The sequence below is a fragment of the Chenopodium album genome, chromosome 25 (genome assembly GCF_948465745.1).
Source record: "Chenopodium album chromosome 25, dcCheAlbu1.1, whole genome shotgun sequence".
NCBI lineage: Eukaryota > Viridiplantae > Streptophyta > Magnoliopsida > Caryophyllales > Amaranthaceae > Chenopodium > Chenopodium album.
The window spans coordinates 8,003,261-8,019,343 of NC_137858.1; the positions used below are offsets into that span (position 1 = coordinate 8,003,261).

At 32.7% G+C, this 16,083-nt stretch overlaps 1 long non-coding RNA gene across 1 annotated transcript in view; it reads left to right on the forward strand.

Moving 5' to 3' along the window:
• Window positions 1-1,112: 1,112 nt before the first annotated feature.
• LOC145615352 (uncharacterized) overlaps window positions 1,113-16,083 on the forward strand; it is a 37,462-nt gene continuing 22,491 nt past the window's right edge. Inside the window, exons 1-2 of the long non-coding RNA XR_014107262.1 lie at window positions 1,113-1,179; window positions 1,282-1,347. This is a non-coding gene — a long non-coding RNA (uncharacterized LOC145615352). The remainder of the gene's footprint in view (window positions 1,180-1,281; window positions 1,348-16,083) is intronic.

The window sequence follows — 16,083 nt, forward strand, 5'->3', positions numbered from 1 at the left end:
ATACTCCCTCTGTTCTACAATGATGTTCCTGTTTAGAATCTTTGACTTTTTTTAAAAAAGAGAGAATTTTCTAAATTTCTTTTAATCTATACGAGCAAATATAGTCACGTGGGATCTAGTTTGATTCGTCTTGGTGAGTGGATTATTAATATCTAACTTTTATAATTTTTGCTAGTGTGAGATTAAAAATATTTGCGGTCAAAGATGGGTAAAATTTTGCATCGATTTGCGAAACAGGAACATCATTATAATACGGAGGGAGTAATTGCTGAACTGAAATTATTATTTTTGAATATTATTTTTTTTAAAGTAAAGTGAACGAGGCCTATATGTAACAAACATTAAAGGACGAATGGAGTACGATATGTGGGTAGTCGCTAGTCGGTAATCATGGATGGAGTACCAAATCACGTAATTAGGCGATAATCAAATCACCACACTACGTAAGCAGTTGAAGTATAAACGGGTCCCCAACTCCCCATATAAAAAGTTAATCACACTATGCCAGATATTTTTTCTCGCTCCTTCTTACACTTTCTCGAACCCAAGGTACGTTTCTCTCTCTATGCAGATTATGCCTCACTCAAGGAGACACATTGTTCTTTCTCTCTCTTCGTTTCAATTTTGATTCCTGCAATTTCAGTTCCATGATCGCATTTCATAGCTGTAATCTACTGTGCATTTGATCAAACATCGCTTGAATTTTTCTCAAAATTCGATTCATTTCTCAAAGAATTTTTATAATTCTTATGGTTTCAATTTTACTTGCGATTTAATCGTCAAATTAGGGCAACGATTTTGATGATCAAAGTTTTATGGTGAGATGTTAACCTAATTTTTGTAATTTCTTCAATCGCTGTTTTATCGTTGCTGAGAATTTGCATTTGTTCGTACTAATTTTGTTTATTGCAATTTGCATGTGTTCTTTTGGATTTGATTTCTGATGTTACTTCTTTTGTTAATCTGTTTTCAGCTTCTTTAATCGTTTTTTTTCCTAATTTTTCAGCAAATTGTGCTAGATTTTGCATTTAGGTGTTATTTTACCTCATAATTTTTGAAACGAGAGTTGAATGTGCGAGAATAATGAATTATGGATGTATTGTTGTGGAAACAGGACTTGTGCCGATGGATTGTATCATCTTAATTTGTCGCCGAGCTCGAAAAATCGAGTCCTTAATTGTAAGTAATGCAGCACATTGAGATTTTGTTTGTTTTTTGTGTTTATGATGTTAATTATTTATTGTCATTGTTGATTCTAATTTGTGAAATTTTTGATTGAAGGTGAATGAGAAGAATTATGAGGAATGCAATTTGAAACACACGTTGCTGTTTATTTGATGGTTACAGGTAAGTATTATTTATTTTTAAACTGTCCTTCGCTTTTTGTTCAGTAACTCAGTAAGTATATAATATGAATTACTGTAGTTCAACTTGTATATACCTTTATCGTAAAATGAAAGTTTTGACATATTAAACTCTATTAATATCTTTAATGGTTTAGATTCCATGTACTATGTGAAGAAGTTGAAATTGCTAATTGTATGTTTTGGGTGGCTACCTAGTTAAGAATTTGACGAAAACTACATAAAATATTGTTTATAACAAATGCTTTTTAGATTTTAGCATAGACGTTAATACATTTTTCACTTGATGTAGATTTGGTATGGTTTTAGCCTTGTTGTTTTACTGCCTTTTGTGAGTTTATTGGAAATTTGATCAATTACAGTTTTATTCTCCTCCAAATTCCAGACCAAAGATTATGTCTAGGCTTCCTAATTTTCTGGTTCCGTCTCTAAAGATCCTTGCGATGCTTAGCATAAAGAACATTAGAGCTTGTTTGTGATTATAGATTTATCATATGGTTTTTTGACGAGTTACTTCTCCATTTTGGTGGAGAGCATGTGGTGAGATATGGAGAAGAACGAAAAAAGTAAAGGAGCCTTTGTTAGTAAGAGGACGATGTATGTCTTTGACGAAGAGAGTTGGGGATTTCTTGGTTTTTATATAGCAATGTGACAATGAGTTCAAAGGGATGGAGCTCATAATAATGCTGCTTTCTCTGTCTATATTGGACTGTCTAACTTTTCATCATAGGATGCTTTACATTAATTGTCCTATATTTTTATGATTTTCAAATTTCTTATGCTAAATTAGTCACTTACACTCCTTAGGTTTTTATCACGGTGAAATGGACGGAGTACTTCATAGATAATTCTATTTATGTATTTATATAAAGTGGTCTTAATATTCGTAGATATTTTGATTTTTATGTGTGCATTATCAATTGAGCTTTATCTCAAAATAGGGATGTGAGCATCCACATTTAGGCATACAAATGTTACTACAATCATTGATACATGCTTACTAGTTTCCTTTAGTTTGAGAGGTCTTTCTATGAATTATATTTTATTGTTCTAAGTATTACTTGTCTAGCTAGGTTTTGGTCACTGTTAAGCTTATTATTCATCCTATCTTTAGATAATTTTCTCTTCACCATAACACCATGGGTGTGTAACATAAGTAGCATCCTTTCTTTTTATACGACTTCCCCGTTTCCAACTTATAGTCCTATGTAGAATCATTTTTTGATTCTTGTGAAATAAAACCTTATACATACGAAATTTGTAAGAAGAAACGTAATCATGTGTGATCTTATTTGAATTTGTTTTGCGTGTTTAACTAAAAACTGTGTAAATAATGAAACAAGATTTGTTTTTAGATACAAATTGTGTAATAATTGGTTATAAATTTAACGTGAAGGATAAAACTTTGTGCTTTTATTGGTTTAAAAATACCCTACATATTTTATTATCATTTCGATCTTCTAGAAACTAGTTTAGATAAATGTTAAAATGGGAATGTCTAATGTTGTCCCAAGGTTATCCAATCATCCGACTCATAACCTCATAAAGATCCTACAAACCTCTATGAGTGATAGGTTTGTTGATTCCTATGATATTCTGTGGAAACTAGGCTTTGGGAGACTTGGTGAAGTGATGAGCCTTTGTGTTTTTTCCTAAATAAGAATGTGTGAAGTTTTGAAGTTATGTGTAGTTGAACTATAATGCTCTAAAGAATTTAAAGAGCATGACCTAAAAATTGCTAAAATAACCCGTGGAAGGTGTGAAAGAGGATGGTGTTATTATGATTACCTTAACTTAGGCTGCATATGTTTCATGCTAGTTAATCGTTTTCGTTTGAATGCCTAGTGTTATAAAGAATGTCATTTAATGGGTTTATTAAAGTTTAGGCAAATGGTGTTAAGAGGCATCGTGAACTTGTGACAATAGATTAAGCGACTCATTTGCTACATGGCACTCTACCTTTTTTGACACCTCTTTACTTCTAATGAATACGTTATGTGATACATATTTCTTATAACTTAGAAATAGGGTGAAGTGTGTTAATGCTAGATGTTAATACTTCTTGGATATAAGTTGAGTTATTACAATCAACTACTACCTCCGTTTTTGTAAGTTACTTCGTGGGGCCCAATTTTATTTGATAAGGCCTATTCACTTCACCTCACCTTATTTTTACTAAACTGAAAATATTTTACTAAACGGAAATATTTTTATTGAACTGATATTATTTTTGCTAAATTTAAATTATTTTACTGAATTAAAATTAATAAATATTACTGATATTAATTCTGCTAAAGTGAAATTATTTTTACCGATTCAATATTATATTTTTTTCTGTAGACTTACTAAATTTTACTGAACATTAATTTTTTTAATGAATTGAAATTAATTTTACCGACTTGAACTTGTTTTTACGGAATTGAAATTATTTTTGCTGAACTGAAATTATTTTTGCTGAACTGAAATTATTTTTTAAGATGAAGCAGCTTAATTTCAGGTGAGCTCTTAATTTCCTTCTCTCATAAACAATTTATTTCGGCTCTATTCAATTCAGTTTAGCTCCAATCATTTCAGTTTAGCTCACCTCAGTATAGCTCCAAGTATAGCTCCAATCAGAATAGGCCCTAAACCTCTTAATCTCTATATATGGTACTCATTTTTATTTTCCCTTCATTTACATAGCTAGACTCAAACTCACAGGTAGTAGTATTTATTTGTTTTTTTTTTAAATTTTTTTAATTTAAAATTTTTTTTTTTTATTTTTTTTTATTTGGTAAAACATTATATAAGTATACACTTTGTTTTCTTTCAAATTTATATTTCTAAAATGATTATTAAGCTTTATGACAATATTTTTTTATGTAAGTTAGTGAATTTTTTTTTTTTTTGTAAATCTTGTTCATTTTATTTAAATAATATTTAAAACGTATATGAAGCAAATCCAACCGATAGTGATTTGAAGGGTAAAAGGAATAGTACAAAAAAGGGGTTAGTACAATTTCATGAAAGAAATGTAGTGAATTTGTTAAACTTGAAATAATGGAAAGACACAATGGTTTAAAAATAATTCAAGAGTGGAAAAATGTTTGTTAGTTTAATTTTTATTTTTAAAAGTAAAAAAATACATGGAAATTTAAAAGGTGTGAGGGACATGGACACCTATCATCTTTAGGAAATTTTTTTCTTATAAATATTAGTATAGAATATAGATGGAGGTTAAATTTCAAAAAGAAATTATTTATAAAGAAGACACATGATAAAGTAATGTATCGATTTTCTACCTTTTTTATATTATTTTTTAATTTTTGAAATTGACAAGTTATTCTTATATACTTGGCCCATATATATTCAATGCTAGTTCCATTCCACTTTTGTTTGCACGTTATCTTTCTAACCCTTTCATTTCTTTTTTATTCTTCCCACCTTTTGTTTTAGCGTACTTTTTTTTTTTTTTTTTTCCTTCTATTCACTATTACAATTTTTATGCTCTATTAAAATTTTGGTAAACATATTTACCATCTTACCCAACTATTTATCCATCTTGTACTCCTTTTTCCTTACATTTTCCACCGTTTGCTCCTTTTTATTTTTTATTTAAATTCAATTTAATTTCTACTTATTCACGCGCCCATTTTTTTTTTTTTAGCCTATTTATACAGCTTATTATTACATCTACCCTCTTTTATCTTACTTTCTTGGTTTTCAAATCTACGCGAGTGAGTTAAAAAAATTATGGAAGTAGCTGAATCTTTGATTTTCTTGTATTATATGTTACATCAAATCCTGTATCCAGTTAGTATGTCTTATTATACTTCTAGGGATAAATATTCTTTAAATAGTCAAATCATCTCCAATAACTATATCATCATTCTTAGGACTAAGAGTCGGATTAATACTCTTATTATCTCTCTCTCTCTCTCTTATTTTTATTGTCATTTTATTTTATTTTTAATGTTTTTCAAAAAAATATTTTTTAAAGGTTTGGAAGGAATAAATTTGGTAATGAAGTAAATTTATTTTTCGCCAATGATCATGCTTCAGAATTTTTTCTTTAAACAAAGTACAAATAACATCTAATCAATAAATCATTATTTTATGTGTAAAATGTGCTTTTGTGTATCATTAAAATGGTCGGTACATCCACTCGTTTAATTTATAGTGATAATTGAAACTTAACAATTAACAAACTTAAGAAAATCAGTCCAGTTTAAAATTATACACTATATCTTAGGAGATAAATTGTAGAGTTTCATGGACTTTGTCAACAAAACCTTGTAAATAAAGCATAATGAGGTGTCCAAACTCCAAAGGCGTGTCCTTTCTCTTTACGAGCTTAAATTTTTTATAAACCTCATTCATTTGTGCCTGAAGTGTGTTTGGCCACACTGAAACCAACATATCTGTTTTGGCTATGAATGTGATGGAGTACTGCCGCCTTAAACCTGAATTATACCGACAAACATTTACGAAACTATTGAACATGATTTAGAACATGAAGCATAGTCCATAAACAAATGAAGAATTTATCAAATAAGCCTTTCCATTTTCCATATAAGCTGCAAACAAGCTTTTAGATTCAAATTGGATGTTTAACTTTAACATAAGAGTTTTCTTTGAATCTACCAAAGATTTTTAAAGAGAAATGAAATACAAGAAAGGGCAATGTCTAAGATACACTCTTTAAAATTTTATACAATGATATAGAAGTTACACCTTGGATCCATGTGTAAGGCATTTTTCCATTTAATTAATTGGAATTTTTTTAAATATATTGTAGTGAATCATAATTTTTTATTATATGGCGACCTCCTTTAGTGTTTTTGATGCTTTCTTAGACTTTCCTCTAAGTCTTTTAGGACTTAAATTCCATTATTAATTTATTATGTTAGTGTCAATCCAACGAATTATAGGAAAATGTAATTTTAAAACTAAGTTCGCGAGGGAGCAAAGATCGATGATTGATCCAAACATCCTACCTAAATTTGTCTTGCTTTATTATTTATGTTTTAGGCGTTGCCTTTACTGTACTTGTATTAAGCCCCCTCCCCCAATTTTTAAGTGTCCTAAAATACATAATCTTCGTTGTCATACCTGCTTGTGCCCCCTTCATTTTTTTAGCCATCTTTCTCGACACTTGTCCCTGAACAGACAAAAGGGTTAATAGTGCACATTGACAGTTGCTTGCTCATTTTTGCTCGCTAACAAGTCTAGCCACAACTCGAATTTGGTGTTTTTTGGTGTAAGGGGCTAACGGCTCTTTGTGTGCTTTTGTAAGAAAGATTGAAATGCCTTGACAAGATGGAACAATGGACACAACTTGAGTATGGTATAACCTTGCCAGCAACGAAAACCAATCAACTGGATTTAGAGATTGTGATCGATAAATTATTGAACAAAAGAGAAGCGTTGTATGAGGGGGCAAGTCGATGAGGCGGTAGACAAACGTGAAACCTTCAATTACCAAAAAAAATAAACAAAAAACAAAAAAGCATTGTTGTTGTGACAACTGTGATGTGGTTCACCTCAAATGATAAGCAGTACTCGGCTTCAGCTAGCTTAGGCTTGTGTTCGATGAGCCTTGGAAAAAAATTGAGTACTCTTAAAGGCGAGCTCGGCTCGAGGCTGAATCAAGGCTTGTCAAGCTCAAAATCAACAAGGCCCAAATGGTGCCTATAGACATTGTTTTAAAGGCAATCAAATTTTGCTTTATAACTCTTATATTCTACCTTTGCTCGTATCTTTCGATGTGGGATTTTTTATTCCTTTTTCCTTTGTTGGTTTTTCTAAAAATAAAAACAACAAATGCCATGAACGAAATCTCTTAACACTCAACGAGAACGCAAACTAGAGCTTTAACTATGAACTAAGTCTATGTTAAAGATTAATTTATTACAAAAAAAATAAATATTATACAAAGCATGTACACGAGCTTTCGAGCCAAGTCCAGGTGTGGTTCATCAAGGTTTCGAGTCGAACTCGAGTTTTAGTCTAGCCCACTTGAGTCCAACCAATACCGAGCTTTAACTAAAATGAATTTTCGTACCATGCTCTTTAGTAGTATTTACCATTGTGTAAAGCTCATTAACATCAGTATGAGTTTGGTCTCTTTGGTGACCCTTTTATTTTTGACCGTTTTACAAAAATAAAAAATTCATACAAGTATTCGTTGGCTCAAAAGATGGCTTTGGGTCGGGTCATGGGCTTGGCACACGGACTTCAAGGTTATTTTAGCAAAAAGGGCCTAGGATCAAAGAAAGTTTTCTATAATAGAAAATGTAAGTATAATGGGCAAGGATTAGGTTTTACCGGTTATTGAGCTCATGGGTCACGCTAATTTGCTCACCCACGCGCCAAAATGGAGCTCCAGAGGACCTACATCACAAAAAAACCAACATTACCGTCTTGATTCATGTGCTCCATATGATCGGTTTGATCCAATCTAATATTCAGTGATCTGATTTAGATGTTAAAATTTTCGGTTTTTGAACCCAATTTGAAATTCGGATCCAAAGTTAAACAACCCTAAGTGGCCAAATGTGGCATCACGAGAACAAGTACAGTCCAAGTGGATACAAGAAAATGTCAATCCTAAGAAAAGAGAATTTTACCGTTTATAAAATAAATAAATTATTATATAAAATTAGTTATCGAATATCATATTAGTATTATATTTAAATAAGAAAAAAGTTTTATTAATAGGACTATAGTGTGAATCATAAATCTAAAATTTTTATAATTTATTAACTATGTTAACATAAACTACTTGCACAATTTATCTCTTTTGCCTTGTCTAATTCTAGATTATCAATTTTTTTTTTCATTGAACCACACACTATTACATTAACAATATCTCAATACGCAGTATTCTTTTAGTTTAGAGTCTTTACACTTAACAATGAGTGTGGTTTGGTTTGGACCGAATAATAATATGGTGCGGTGTGGTTGGAAAAAATCCCAAACCGAATTGATATGGTTTGGTTTGGTTTAGGCTCTAAACCACACCGCAAACCAACTTTCACCACTACATATTTTATTAATTGTGACCTTCTCTCTTTTACTCTAATTTTCTAAGGCTTCGTTTGTTTAGAAAACAACTTTTTGGGAAAATGATTCTCCGTGGAAAATAATTTTCGAAGTAGTTTTCCTTTGTTTTTTCCCCTACAAAAAAGTAGAAGGGATATATTCTACTCTTAACCTTTGGGAATTTGTTTTTCCATTCCTTTACCGACTAAACAATTGAAAATGAGAAAATAAAATTTTCTATGAAATTGTCTTATTTTAAAACAAACAAAGCATTGATAAAAAACGCAAAAGATGAGATGTCGTGTCAAAGATCGAAATAGGGTTCTATCATAGTAGGATTATGGTCTAAGTTGTAGTGGTTAAATACATAAAAAAGCCACATATCGACAGTATCATCGTGTATCCAACACATGGTATTGTGTGGATATGATAGTTAGGTGAAGTGTCCATGCATTATAGTATCATCTTTGACTAATTTTAGGTATGTAATTGAAACTAGGCCTTTGTGTAACAAAATGACCATTATGTAACGTTTCCAAGACCTAGTGTGCCGCGGAATTGTTATATAACGTTTTAACTAAAATGACCATTATGCAACATTTATTTCCCCCCGTACGTTTCGTAACGGTGACTGTCATATAAGAACATTTGTTTACTTTTTTTTTAAAAAAAATTAAATTTAACAAAGATATCTTATCAATTACTCTCTTTGTTTCTTATATTTAGTTATGTTTGGAGTTATTTTACGATTTTCAAGGAGAAAATAAAGTGGATAATCATTGATTGAATTATTTTTGTAAAAAAGAAAAAAGGCCAAATGATGGAACATAGGAATCAATACAATTAATCAAAGCCTTAATCGCGGCACACGTTTAACTCTTGTTGGTTCCACTTTTCGTATCGGTGCACCCTCGGGTGTTCGCTTTATATGCCCAAACTAACGCAAACGATTTTTTCTTAGTTTGTCTCAAGGCAAACCCACTTTCTTGCAAATAACATCATTTTTTATTCTATCTCTTAAAGTGTTCCCGGACATCCCGTTCAACATGCGCATTTCGGTAATCTCACATCTTTTATATGTGCTCCTTCTTAGAAGCCCAACTTTCTCTATATAGAGCAACACTGGTCTTATGGTCGTCATGTAGAATTTTCCCTTCAACTATAAGGGAATGGTTCGGTCACATAACACTTCCGTGGCTGCGCTCCATTTAAGCCGCCCCGACTTGATCCTATGGGCCTCGTTTTGATTAATTTTACTATTTTTCTTGATGATCGACCTTAAATATTTAGAACATTTACTCATGGGTATGTCCTTTCCATCCGAATTCACCCTATCATCACTTGTCCCCCTCGGAGTACCATAGCGGAATACCAAATATTCAGTTTGTCTTACACTGACTTAGCCTAAACCTTCTAGATTCCAACATTTGCCTCTGTTGCTCCAATTTGGCATTAACCCTAAAGCCTAAACATCATACACTATGGAACCTCGTCTTGAATTGATGTGATTACTTCATCTAGAAGTGTTGCAAATAGAAAAAGGGCTTAGTGCAGATCCTTGATGCAATCCAATTGTAATAGGAAAATCTTTTGTCAACCCTCCACATGTCCTCATGTTTGTTAACATATCTCGATACATATCTTTAACCAAGTCCATGTACCTTCATGGGATACTTGTCTTCAAAATTGCCTACCAATCTTGGCACCTTGTCTTATGCTTTCTCTAAATCAATAAAGACTATATGGCGATTCTTCCTTACCTTATAAAACTCTATCGTTTGTCTTATCTTATGGATTGCTTCCATAGTAGATGTCGTGGGCATAAAATTAAATTGGTTATCCGAAATGTTTGTGCATGCCTTAAGGCCTCAACACGAGCGTCCCTTTTGTTTTTATAGACTAGAACAAAGGGTGCTATTCCTCCAATCTTGCGGGATCCTGTAGCCGTCCATATCTTTCTAAAGAGGTCGGTTAACCAATTAATACCAATCTTACCCAAACACCACCTTACCTCTATCAATATACCATCAAAGACAACCGCCTTCTTAGGCTTCATCTTTTGCTGAGCAATCTCCACCTCAACTCTCCTAATCCTTCGCACATACTCTACGTTGATTACTTCATCACTCACAGAGGTATCTCTTATCACTAACTTTGACTTCAATTAACCAATTCATCAAATTACCCCTTCTAGTTCTCCTTAGATGTCCTCATCTTGTACTAAAACAATTTGGTTCTTATCTTAGACACACATTACCATGCCAATATCTTTCCTTGCCTCTCGTCTTCTCTTTACTATCTTATAAATGATCTTTTCTCCCTTCTTTGAGTCAAGCTTTTCATAAACCTCCTAATAAGCCTTTTTCTTTCATTTGGCGAACAACCTTTGCCTTACTCTTAGCCTCCTTATACGCCACAAAGGTTTCATCGCTCCTACATTTTTCCCATGGCTTCACAGCATTCTCTTTTTTGATTAATTATTGCTTTCACTTCTTCATTCCACCATTTAGTATCTCTCTGCATGTAGGTTTCCCCCTTGATTCCCCGAAGACCTCTTTGGCCACTCCATGTCTAGATCAATCTCTCCATTCCAATCCGCCTTCTTGATTTTTATGTAAAAACCTTAACATTTGCATCCCTTAGAGTCTACCATCTTATCTTTGGCTCCTATTCCCTTCCTTTCTTCTTTGCTTTCTTTTTCAAACGAATAATCACAACCAAAGGACCACACTTTCTCACGGGACGACCTTACAGCTTAATCAATTTTGTAAGGAGCACGAAGTCTATTTGTGTTGCTTCTACTCCACTTCAGAAAGTAATTAAGTGGGAATCCCGCTTCTTGAACCAAGTATTAGCCAAAATTAAGTCATATAATGGCCTCACTACCTAAGTCAAAGCCTCCATGGACAATTAAAGCCCAACTGCTAATAACAGTGATTATTTTTTGATTAATATTTTTGTAAACCGCCTAATTTAACTACTTAGCTTAGACATCAAGCCACCAAAGTTTCGTTACAACAGTGCTCTATATATATAACACGCCTGCCTTATACATGGTAAAGCGAGCTTACGAACAATCAATACAAACGAAACCAAAAAAAAAAAAATAAAAATAAAAATTGACATGTTACCCTAATAATGAAAATGTTGCCAAATGAGAATACTTTAGAAAAAAATCACCAAAAAAATTTAATTTAAAACATGCCCATTTAAATCACCTCCACTATATAATTTCTGTGTGGTGGAAACCCTTTACCACCTCATCTAAATACTCCCAAAATTGTCGTTTCTCTTTTACATGTAAACCAACTTGGGGAGCATAAGCACTAATAACATTTACAATCCTCTTGCTACATAGCAACTTCACCCTTATGAACCTATCATTCTTGTGATGGACATCTCCTTCGACAACCTCTTATTAAGAATTACATCAACTGCATTTCTATCTCCACAAATCCTAGTCATGTGGCTTATTTCTTGTCCTTCTCAATCACACATCTTCTATTCATCATTTCTACCACTTCCACCAATTACCCGTAAGAGACCCTACATTCCAAGCACAAATCCGCAAACGGGAGTCCTTCCTCACACGCTTCCTCGTACCACGTTCCCTCATGCCCCTAATTCCAAGCCCTTGATTATTTGACACTAGACTTGCCAATGTGGCGTGTCGCTTACGGTTGACGACCTAGCAACCCTTGCATACTTATCATTGCACGTGGGCTTGGGAAGGAACGCTCCAATGGCACGCTCTTGCTCATTTAACACCACACTCGGGCAATGTGGCGCGTTGCTTTGGTGCGACGACCTAGCAACCCTTTCATACTTATCATTACACCCGGGAAGTGGAGCGCGTCGCTAGAGTCCCCACGAAAATATTAGTTTGACTTATGTCATTGGTTATGATAAAGTTTTACACTATTGGCATATTGAAACCCTCCTCCTTTATCCAGGCTTGGGACTGGCAGCGGGAAACCCACCGGCGGAGTTAGTATAAGAATCAAATTTTTTATTTTTTTATTTTTTTATTACTATTTTTAAGAGTACACCTTTTTTGTGTTTTTGGTACCCGTGTGATTGTGCCGATGTGTTTGGAAGCGAATAAGTAAAATTATTAAGGAACATTTGTGTTAATTTATGTGTGAAAAAGTGGGAATATAAATTGTAAATAAGGGCAAAAAGGTCAAAGAAGTATAACACAAATAGTAAAATTCTAAATGTAACTAATAAAAGGGTGCGCTGGATATAGGAATCATAACTAATAAAAAGAAGTGGAGGGATTAGTACTTGGTTTATAAACATAATAACTAAGTAGTTTCTTATATTCACTAAATATGCTTCCCAAAACCATTTTGTGATTAATTGGTTATAATTTGGCTAAATAATATTTTGTATTTCCCTCTTTACTTGTACTATTTCGATTTTTGTTGTCCCATAATGTGCTTCTTATTTCTTTTAATAGCCTTACATTATTCCTATCATGCTCTCATTTGAAAATTTAAGGCACAAATATCCTTAATATTTCCTTTAAATGTGCCCACTAGGGGTGCTAAACCTTTGAGTTGAGCCCGAATAGTGGGAGGCTCGGCTCGAGCTCGTTTCTTAGAAAGAGAAAGAGGGCTCGACTCGAGCTTGAGTGAAACTTAAGTTGAGCTGTAGAATCCAAACCCAAAAGTTCGGCTCGGCTTGAGGCTCCGCTCGTGATCATAATTTTTTAGTTCATTTATGCTTGGCTTAAGCTTGACTAGTGGACGACCGTGGGTAATCGACGGTGGAGCACTCACAGCAGGAGCACAGATAGCGGGGGAGCACTAATCGATGGACCCATGAACGACGGCAATCTTGAGTTTGCAATGAGTGAAGTTGTGCTTGTTTGGGGTGTTATGAAGGAATGATGGCTATGTGTGAGAATGTGAAATTGTCGAGGAGCTTTAATTAGGGTTAATGGGAGAGCTGTAAACCACTAAAGAGTACTAGTCTAAACTAAAGCCCACTAATAACAATCTAAAGGTTTTTGTTATTTATTTTTATTATATATGAATAATAAAACTTTAAAAAATATGGCATTTAAAATAAATCATAATTCCATATAAATAGTTTTTTAAATTAATAAATTCATATTTTTAAACTATATATTTTTTGAATATGTATATTAATCGAGCCTGTTCACGAGCTTTTGGAGCCGTGCTTTTTGGCTCGTTAAGCTTTCGAGCTGAACTCGAACTTGAGTCAAGCCTCGTCAAACCGAGCAATCCAAGAAGTCTCATTATCACCCCTAGTGCCCACCACGGGGACCATTAATATCCATTAAGTTCCAAAATAACTTAATCAATCTCTCTTTTTTGTCATAAATGAAAAAGGAAAAAAAAATGTTAACATCTACTTTATAGTTATATCATGCTACAAATTTTTTTTTATTTGCATGAAAAAACCCAATCTAGAAAAGTAATGTGGGATGGAATGAGTACGTATAAACTTTAAATAATGTCAAACAAGTCTTAAACCTGTTAATGTGAATAATTTGAAAAAAAAATTACACAATGTTAGCCATGTTCCGTTTTATACGTCCATAACAAACCATTTCGGCAATTAACGCAACCATAACCGCGATTGTAGGAGTACTATTTTTTTTTCATCCCAATGTTTCTAGGCATGGCTTACCTTATAATTTACATAAAATTGGGAGAGATTTGCTTACCTTTAATCATAATGTGTAAAGTAAAAGTGGAGTTGGTCCCCAAAAATATAAGGGCAATGTAGGTAGGTGCGAAGCCAAGATTTTCAAGTCAAGTCCTTGGTGCCGGACTTGTTAAATAATTATAATTGAATAAATTAAAATGTACTAATATTTTATTATTATAAAAAAAAGGAAAAAGTTAAATTTTACTCTACGGTTTTTCATATTGGCAAAATCATCAATCAAAGATTCAACACTAAAAATTTACAGCAATCTCTTATCTTATGTGTATTACCAAAACATCTCTAAGAAAATTATCCTTGTGTTGCTCCTTAATTGAGTTATCTATGTATACTACCAAACCCTTTTGGGGTTATCAGTTTCGGGAATTAAAATAGTAGATTTTTTTTGCTCCTCAAAATTTGTGTTTTGCTCATTATCATCACTAAAATTACTCTTGGGATTTAAATTTGCCTTTAAAGTGAAGCCGTCTTGTTGTTGATTATTAACTTTTGTATAAAAAAAATCTTTTGTATGTTATTTCATGATATCAATACAAAAACAAAAATTATCAATTAATTAAATAGCATATAACCCTAAAAGTTTAATATTTCATATTAAATGTACGCAATTAGTCTAAAGGTCCATTCAATTTAAAAAAAAATTAGCTAAAATTATTAAATAAAATGCTCCATCCGTCCCAAATTACTCGCAACTTTTTGACTTTTGCACTATTCACACATCTCACTTTGACCATCTTTTTTAGCTATTATATGAAAGTCAATGTCATCATGTAAGATCTTGTTGGGTTTGTTTTAATGTATAATTTCTTAATATAAACTTTTTATAGCTTATATAAATATATAATAAAAGATATAGACGGCTAAACATGTTCATTGACATGCGTGTCCAGCTAAAATGTTGGTATGAAGCTTTATTTTAAAAACCCCAAGCCTACGTTGATTCGTTGAATAAGCAAAGCCTTATTAAAATATTATGTAAGGGTAAGGATTCGTATCTAGCACCCTCACGAAAAAACATCATTCCTCAACCAACATGTATATTAGCAAAAATTATAAAAATTTAATTATCAAAAACATGGATATTTAGACGAATCTAACAATATCCTACATCGCTATTTTTTTTCTCAACTTGAAATCACAAAACAAATTCAAAGCAAGTAACCACAAAACAATGTCAAAGCAAGTTATGTAAATAGTGCATAAAGTTAAATTGTATCATCTTATTTGGAAAAGGGGGAAGTATAACCTATAAGCCATATTAAAAATTTATTGAATATTTATTAAAACTTATATGAATTTATATGGTAAGAAGTTTAGTCCATTCTTGACCCCTTGAATGTGTGTATTGTTTAATAAGAGCCATATAAATTCTATATAAACCTATAATAAAGGTAAAGATCTATATCTTTAAAATTGACACCACCATCACCAAAATATTGTTCCATCAGGATTTGTTTTGTAAACTCCTAGAAAAAGAGCTTGGAATGGTAAAGCCCTAACCTCGTTACCATTCATGCCAACCAACTCTCCCACCACAGCAATTGCTTTATGAATAATCTCCTCATTCTCTTCTTTCCTTCAAAAACCCAAGCGCTAAACTCTAATCACACTGTTATAACAAACTGCAAAATAAGTCCTACCATTGTGGTCCTTTAATTTTCTTTCTCAAAGTCCATGCACCAAAGTATCATTTTTAAAGGTTTCAATCTCTAATTGCAGGAGAAAGATACCAAAGCAAGTTCGATACATGACAATTTACCATCATATTGTCCCCCTCACCACACACACACAATGAGCACTTTGGGTCCACGCTTATCCTTCATGTCATCAATGTAGCTTTGGTTGGAACTTGGAAGGGTGTCTCTAACTGTTTTCCACTAACTAGGTTTAATTTTTGGAGGCATCTTCACTTTCCAAACTACTTTCCAATAAAAAGAAACTAAAGTTTGAACTAGTCGTCTTTGCATAATTCGTCTTTGATAGAAGCATACTATAG